Consider the following 8,212-nt stretch of genomic DNA (forward strand, 5'->3'; position numbering starts at 1 on the left):
CCCCACCCCTCCCTCTACCCCCACCCCTCCCTCTCCCCCCACCCCTCCCTCTCCCCCCACGCCTCTCCCTCTCCCCCCACGCCTCTCCCTCTCCCCCCACGCCTCTCCCTCTCTCCCTCTCCCTCTCCCTCCCTCCCTCTCCACCCTCCCTCCCTCCCTCTCCACCCACACATCCCTCCCTCTCCACCCACACATCCCTCCCTCTCCACCCACACATCCCTCCCTCTCCACCCACACATCCCTCCCTCTCCACCCACACATCCCTCCCTCCCCCCACAAACCCCATCCACACCCCTCCCTCCCCCTACACACCACCACCCCTCTCCCTCCCACACACACCTCTCCCACCCCCCATCCACACCCCTCCCTCTCCACACCCCCACACATCCCTCCCCCCCCACAAATCCCATCCACACCCCTCCCTCTCCCCCACCCACACTGCTCCCTCTCCCCCACCCACACTGCTCCCTCTCCCCCACCCACACCACACACACACCCCTCCCCCCACACCACCACCAAATTCACTCCTCACTCACTCCCACCTCCCTACCCACCCCTGTGGGTTAGGAAGTTCAGGATCCAATCGCAGAGGGAGGAGCTGAGGCCAAGGCCACGGAGTTTGGAGATGAGTTACGTCAGAATAATGGAGATGACTTCAACAGCAGAAAATTCATCTTGTTGCTGAACTGTAGAAACAGCTGATCATTTCCCTTCATTATTTGAAGGTTCTATCAGGTTATCCATCAACCTTCTCAATGTCTCCTCATACAGATTCAGAAATATAGAAGCACGGCGTGATCCTCCAGCCTCTTGGTGCTCTTGCTCAAGCGAATTGGGGCCGATGGTTAGACCTTCTTTGTCTAACTGTGAATACCCCTTTTCAGCCTTTGTCAGCATTCTAGTGGGGAGGTTCTGGCTTAGTGGTATTGTCACTGGGCTGGTGATCCAGAGACCCAGGGTCTGGGAACCCGGATTCGAATCCCGCCACAGCAGATGGTGGAAATTGAATCCAATAAATATCTAGAATTAAAAATGATGACCATAAAACCATTGTCAATTGTTGTAAAAGAAAAACAGCTGGTTCACTAAGGAAATCTGCCCACCCGGTCTGGCCCACACATAATTCCAGATCCACGGCAATGTGGTTGACTCTTAAATGCCCCCTGAAATGACCGAGCAAACCAGTGAGTTGCATCAAACCGCTACAAAGTCAATAAAAATGAAAGAAACTAAATGGACCACCCGACCGAGGATCTGGAAACGACGATGGCAAACCCAGCCCTGCAAAGTCCACCTTATTAACGTACTTGGCTTGTGCCAAGGTTGGGAGAGTTGTCTCACAGATTAGTCAAGCAACAGCCTGACATAGTCATACTCACGGATTCAGGCCTTACAGACAATATCCCAGACACCACTATCACTATTCCTGGGTATGTCCTGTCTCACCAGCAGGACAGACCCAGCAGAGGAGGCAGCACAGTGGTATACAGTCGGGAGGGAGTTACCCTGGGAGTTCTCAACATCCATTCCGGACCCCATGGCTTCAGGTTAAACATGGGAAAGGACAATAGCTGCTAGACTGGGACTGCAGCAGGTGGTGAGGGAACCAACAAGAGAGAAAAACATACTTCACCTCATCCTCACCAATCTGCCTTTTGCACGTCAGACTTCAGCCAATTTGATTCACTTCAAGCAATATCAAGAACAACTGAAAGCACCGGATGCTGCAAAGGCTCTGGGCCCTGACATTATTCCGGCAGTGGTACTAAAGACTGGTGCTCCAGAACTTGCCGCACCCCTAAGCCAAGCTGTTCAAGTACAGCTACAACACTGACATCTACCCAGCAACGGTAATGCCATTGAATGTCAAGGGGTGGTGGTTTGATTCTCTCTTGTTGGAGATGGTCATTGCCTGGCACTCGTGTGGCGCGAATGTTACTTGCCAGCCTAAGTGGAAAATTGCCCAGTTGCGTCCTGTACACAAAAAGCAGAACCAATCCAACACAGTCAATTACCGCTCTATCAGTCTACTTTCAATCATCAGTAAAGTGATGGAAGGGGTCATCAACAACGCTTTCAAGCGGCACTTACTCAGCAGTAACTTGCTCACTGACGCTCGGTTTGGGTTCCTCCAGGGTTACTCAGCTCTTGACCTCATTGCACCATTGGTTCAAACATGGACAAAACTCCTGAGGTGAGGTGAGAGTGACTGCCCTTGACATTAAGTTAGCATTTGACCAAGTATGGAATCAATGAGCCCTAGCTAAACTGGAGTCAATGGGAATCAGGGGGAAAACTCTCCGCTGGTTGGAGTCATACCCGGCACAAAGGAAGATGTTTGTGGTGATTGGAAGTCAGTCATCTCAGCTCCAGGACATCACTGCAGGAGTTCCTCAGGGTAGTGTCCTGGGCCCAACCATCTTCAGCTGCTTCATCAATGACCTTCCTTCCAACATAAGGTCAGATATAGGGATGTTCACTGATGATTACACAATGTTCAGCACAATTTGCGGCTCCTAAGACAATGAAGTCCATGTCTAAATGCAGCAAGACCTGGATAATATTCAGGCTTGGGCTGGTAAGTTACATTCGTGTCACACAAGTGCCAGGCAATGACCATCTCCAACAAGAGAGAATCAAACCACTGCCCCTTGACATTCAATGGCATTACTGTTACAATCAACATCCTGGGGGTTACCATTGATCAGAAACTGAACTGGACCCAGCCACATTAATACTGGCTACCAGGGCAGGTCAAAGGCTCGGAATCCTACGGCGAGTAACTCACCTCCTGTCCCAAAGCCTGTCCACCATCTACATGGCACAAGTCAGGAGTGTAATGGAATACTTGCCTGGATGAGTGCAGCTCCAACAACGCTCCAGCTCACCACCATTCAGGACAAAGCCCGCTTGATTGCTCCCCCTTCCACAAGCACTCACACCATCCACCATCAACTCACAGTATTAGCCGTGTGTACCATCTACAAGATGCACTGCAGGAACTCACCAAGGCTCCTTAGGCAGCACCTTAGGCAGCACCTTCAAACCCCGAACCACTAGAAGGACAAGGGCAGCAGACACATTGGAACACCACCAACTGGAAGTTCTCCTGACTTGGAAAATATATCTCCGTAAATTCTATGAAATTCTATGATTCCTTAGGCAGCACCTTCCAAACCCACGACCACTACCATCTAAAAGGACAAGAGCAGCAGATACCAGGGAACCCCACCACCTGGAGGTTTCCCTTCAAGTCACTCACCATCCTGACTTGGAAATATATCACCATTCCTTCACTGTCGCTGGGTCAAAATCCTGGAACTCCCTCCCTAACAGCACAGTGGGTGTACCTACACCACATGGACTGCAAAGGTTCAAGAACACAGCTCACCACCACCTTGTCAAGGGCAACAAATGCTGGCCTAGCCATCAAAGCCCACAAACCGTAAAAAATGAATTAACAAAAAAAACAATGGGAACCATCCCCCCCATTACATGAGAAAGTACCGCCCCAAACCATAGGGTGAGGCTTTGCACGACAGGATAGGTTCACTGTCTGGATCCTAGTGGCCTAGCAGATTTTTCAAACGCAGCAGGACTTTATTTTTTTTAAATAAATTTTGAGTACCCAATTCATTTTTTCCAACGAAGAGGCAATTTAGCGTGGCCAATCCACTTACACTGCGCATCCGTGGGTTGTGGGGGCGAAACCCACGCAAACACGGGGAGAATGTGCAAACTCCACACGGACAGTGACCCAGGGCCAGGATCGAACCCTGGTCCTCGGCGTTGTAGGCAGCAGTGCTAACCACTGTGCTACAGCAGCACTTTCACTACTTTGAAAACCTTCTTCTGTGCAGACTCACACTTCCATTTGGTTTCTTTGTGCAGAAGTAGGTACAGTGGATCCAACACTTTGGGCAGGTCTGGCAAAACCTTCCATAATAGTTTACCAAACCTACAAATGAAAAAGAACAAAGTACAGCACAGGAACAGGCCCATTGGCCCTCCTAGCCTGTGCTGACCATGCTGCCCGTCTAAACTAAAATCTTCTACACTTCCAGGGTCCGCATCCCTCTATTCCCATCCTATTCATGTATTTGTCAAGATGCCCCTTGAACGTCACTATCGTCCCTGCTTCCACCACCTCCTCCGGTAGCGAGTTCCAGGCACCCGCTACCCTCTGTGTAAAAAATCGTGCCTTGTACATCTCTCTATACCTTGCTCCTCACATCTTAAACCTATGCCCTCTAGTAATTGACCCCTCTACCCTGGTTAAAAGTCTCTGACTATCCACTCTGTCTATGCCCCTCATAGTTTTGTAGACCTCTATCTGGTCGCCCCTCAACCTCCGTCATTCCAGTGAGAACAAACCAAGTTTATTCAACCTCTCCTCATATCTTGGCCACATTCCTGGGCTCCGGAGCTTACTTAATCGCACAAACTTTCCCTTCCACAGGAGATAAGCCTTGTGCGGTGATCTTGTGACCCAGATACTCCGCGCTCAGTGCCTGAAAGAAGCATTTGCTCCATTTCAGACGCGGTCCCACCTCTGAAAACCTTGATCCAGGTTGCTGAGGTTCTCCTCCTCAGTCTAACCTAAAATTAAAATGTTATCTAAATAAACTGCAACACGAGGAATGCCCTGTAGCAGGTTGTCCATCATCCTTTGGAAAATCGCCAGACTGGAGGAAACACCAAAAACCAAACAATTATACTTGAACAACCCTTCATGCGTGTTGATGGCCATATCCAGTTTTTCTTTATTATAAATTTAGAGTGCCCAATTCTTTTTCTTCCAATTAAGGGTCAATTTAGCGTGGCCAATCCACCTACCCTGCACATCTTTGGGTTGTGGGGGTGAGATCCACGCAGACACGGGGAGAATGTGCAAACTCCACACGGACAGTGACCCGGGTCAGGACCGAACCTAGGTCCTCGGTGCCGTGAGGCAGCGGTGCTAACCACTGCGCTACCGTACCACCCCTCGCCCCCAAACACACACAGAAAAATTGAGCGTTTTCTAGTCTCATCTGTGATCCCATTTGCCAAGAAAAATTGTTTCAACCTTTCCACATATTCAGTCCAGTTCTCGTTCTCTTACACAAGCTCACCGATTGACCATCGCCATGGTGCTGCTTGTGTTCCATCAGCAAACTTAGTAAAACTTCATGCTGAACGTGCTGAAACTCGATATTTTATATCCCACCCTAGTTGTCAAAAGATGTGGTAATTTGACCACAAAAAGGTAGTCAAAAACACGTTATAAATTAATCTTCTTTAATGTATAAAAATAATGAAGTTTAAAATACAGTATGGACTCAAAATCAGGAGCAGCTAGTTAAACATCGAAATAACAGTAACAGAATAGAATTAAAACGAACGACAGTTAAATATCAATATACACAGGTAACAAAAACTAATGACATCGTAGCACTTACTGTTGACATCAGCAATAGACTTAAATAAGTTGCATAATACCACAACAACATCCATCTGTCACAGTTTTACCAACACAATTAAACTATCAATGTCTCTTTCATCACTTTTCATCCTGTTTATACTACTTACGATGTCACCTAACTTTGTTTCATTGACAAGGTTGTGCATATGGTTCTTGAGTGTCTTATCCCAGGTCATTAATAAATATAGTGAATGATCGAGGCTTCAACATAGATCCTTAAAGCTAAGAGGGAGTAAGGACAGTGGAATTAAACGCAGTGGTTTATGGGGGGAAAAAAATCATCAATTGATAAGCGAAATAGTTTGTACGTGCTGTAACATTTTACGATATTATGTAATGTTTATTCAAAACTCCCTTTAAACCCTGCACTGAATTGCTGATTTTAAACCGCACAAGAGACTCTGAAACTGCTTTGAACAAAGGAAATAGCAGAATGTACGCTGGTGTCTGCTAATGTCATAAAGTGTAGGATATAAACTTGCTATTTCGAGGAGGGTCAATGCAAGCCCACTGGATGGCTATCGGTTTACCTTTCTGAACAGGATGAAGGAAAAAAAAATATTCAGAAAGGATTGCTCTAAACAAGAGAACTATTTTCTGTATTTATGTCGCCACACATCAAGCATTATCTCACAATCTGAGGAGCTTGTTAGTTTGCAATTTTACGGTTAGCGAGAATTGCTTCCTGAGCTTATTACCAACTTTAGTTTTCTCTGTATCTCGATAAAGAGTCTTCCAACTCGGGGACAACCTCTATATTATATGTTTAGAGATTCTGAGTACATAACCTGATTTTGGAGTCATTAGCAAATCAACAGTTCCTATTATCTGTCCCCTTGATCTCCATTTCAGTCTGTCAAAACAATTAAGTCCAAGGTATTAGCAAAACAAATGAGGCAAATAAAATGAATAGCTATAATTATAACGTTTAGTTGAAACTTACCAAGGTTCATTGTCCAGGCTGTGTGTAACTCATTTTCAAAAACACAAACTGAAACACATGATTTTTTTCCCACCCCAGAAAAATAACAGCCCACAGTGGATATTTAATTAGTCTGTTTGAAATGCTTTATTGTGTCTTTTTGTACCTCTCTCGCAAAAAATACAACTTTGTTTTAAAAAAAAACTCAATGTAAACTTTATCTGAAAAAAACTCTGTAGCTTTTCTTTGCATAATTTTGAAAAACAAATGGATATTGTTAGAGACTGTATCGATTACGCTAACTAAATGTTACCAAAACACAAGTCGGAAAATGAGAATATGTAATATGTCCACCCTCGGAAATTGCGAAAATTAGTCACAATTCTGGGCACAGTCAAGACCTTATTTTTTTTAATTAAAGACAATTTAATGAGTAAATCAGTTTACCATGAATATATGTCACCTTTTGATTTTTGAGTTGCTTAAAATTTTGCTTTGAACATTAGAAATTTTGGTTACAGAGCAAGAAACAGGTCCAATTTTTTTAGGATTGGTTATTTCATAAATCCATTATAACTTTTGCAAGTTTCCTATTTCTTCAGTCAGATTCGTCGCTGTTGAACTTTGGATCAAAGTGTCACGGCAAAGTCACAATCGTAGAAAATAATTGAGACAAACAGAAGAGAGTATCAGACAAAATATTTTTAATATATTACATACTGGGAAATAAATATATAAAATATAACAAGCGTTAATTTATGCATGTAAGAATAAAGGACAACAGCTCTGATTTACATTTTTCAGGGAGAAAAGGGTCAATCCCTAATACAAATCTTAAAACATCAAAGAAATCAGTGCCACTGATGACATATGGTGCCTTACATGGAATAATACTCCTGTTACCATAAAACAGAACCTACTGACCCACTGCAATGAATGTCGAGGTGATACACGGGTTAACATACTTCGGGCGTCACACATGCAGGTTTCTAGGTTACCTTTTCTTATGCTTTCTTCTGAATTTAGGAAACAGTCAAGGATGTTGGCAGAGCAAAGATGAATGTGGATCTGGAGAACAATATTGCCCACGGTATGATGTAGAGTCACATCACAGTGGACTGTGTGCAGAAGGTGCCAGCGTGGAGATAACACCCATGCAGGACGTACTGTGGTGTTCTTTGTCATTCTGTTTTCAGAGTGGATGTTGTAGTGTTCACAAGACCACAAAAGCCAAGTTCATTAACAAAGTTAACTTTTCTTTATACTACATAAATTAAGCTAGACCACTTACTCCTCTAGCAAACAATAATTATAGTAATCTACACTGTACTAACACTACTCCACCCTCTCTAGATCTCTCCTATGCACTCCACTTCAGCCTTCCCTCTCCCAAAAGCCCTAGAGTCAGTGCTTTATATAGTACTGCATCTAGCTCCATCTAGTGGTTAATTGTAACATGACATGAACTTTTTGTATGCTGAACATCTCCATAATGTTACAGGTACCTTGGAGATGTACATAGTTATGCATTACCAATAAACACATTTATTTTCAACCTAAGAAGCCTCCAAACCTCTTACTGAGATACCACACCACCTTACAAAACATGGTGTCAATGACGGATGGACCCCAAATCCCCAGAGGAGCTGCAGAAAGAACCCAGAATCACAGACTAAAGAAATTGGAGCCTGACACAGTTGGACCACTGAAAACGAAGCTCCACGGCAGAGGTGGAAGCTGAAGGACTCCACGAGAGTCTGTGCAGGTCCATTGTCAGATATGATTGAATGCAGAACCAAGGGGCCCAGCTAGATCACACAAGTCTA

At 44.9% G+C, this 8,212-nt stretch overlaps 1 long non-coding RNA gene across 1 annotated transcript in view; it reads left to right on the forward strand.

The window, feature by feature from the left end:
* Positions 1–7,949, forward strand: part of LOC119957041 — a 14,654-nt gene extending 6,705 nt beyond the window's left edge. The window contains exon 2 of the long non-coding RNA XR_005458733.1: positions 7,413–7,949. This is a non-coding gene — a long non-coding RNA (uncharacterized LOC119957041). The remainder of the gene's footprint in view (positions 1–7,412) is intronic.
* Positions 7,950–8,212: the final 263 nt, after the last annotated feature.

This window comes from Scyliorhinus canicula, chromosome 25, assembly GCF_902713615.1.
Source record: "Scyliorhinus canicula chromosome 25, sScyCan1.1, whole genome shotgun sequence".
Taxonomy (NCBI): Eukaryota; Metazoa; Chordata; class Chondrichthyes; order Carcharhiniformes; family Scyliorhinidae; genus Scyliorhinus; species Scyliorhinus canicula.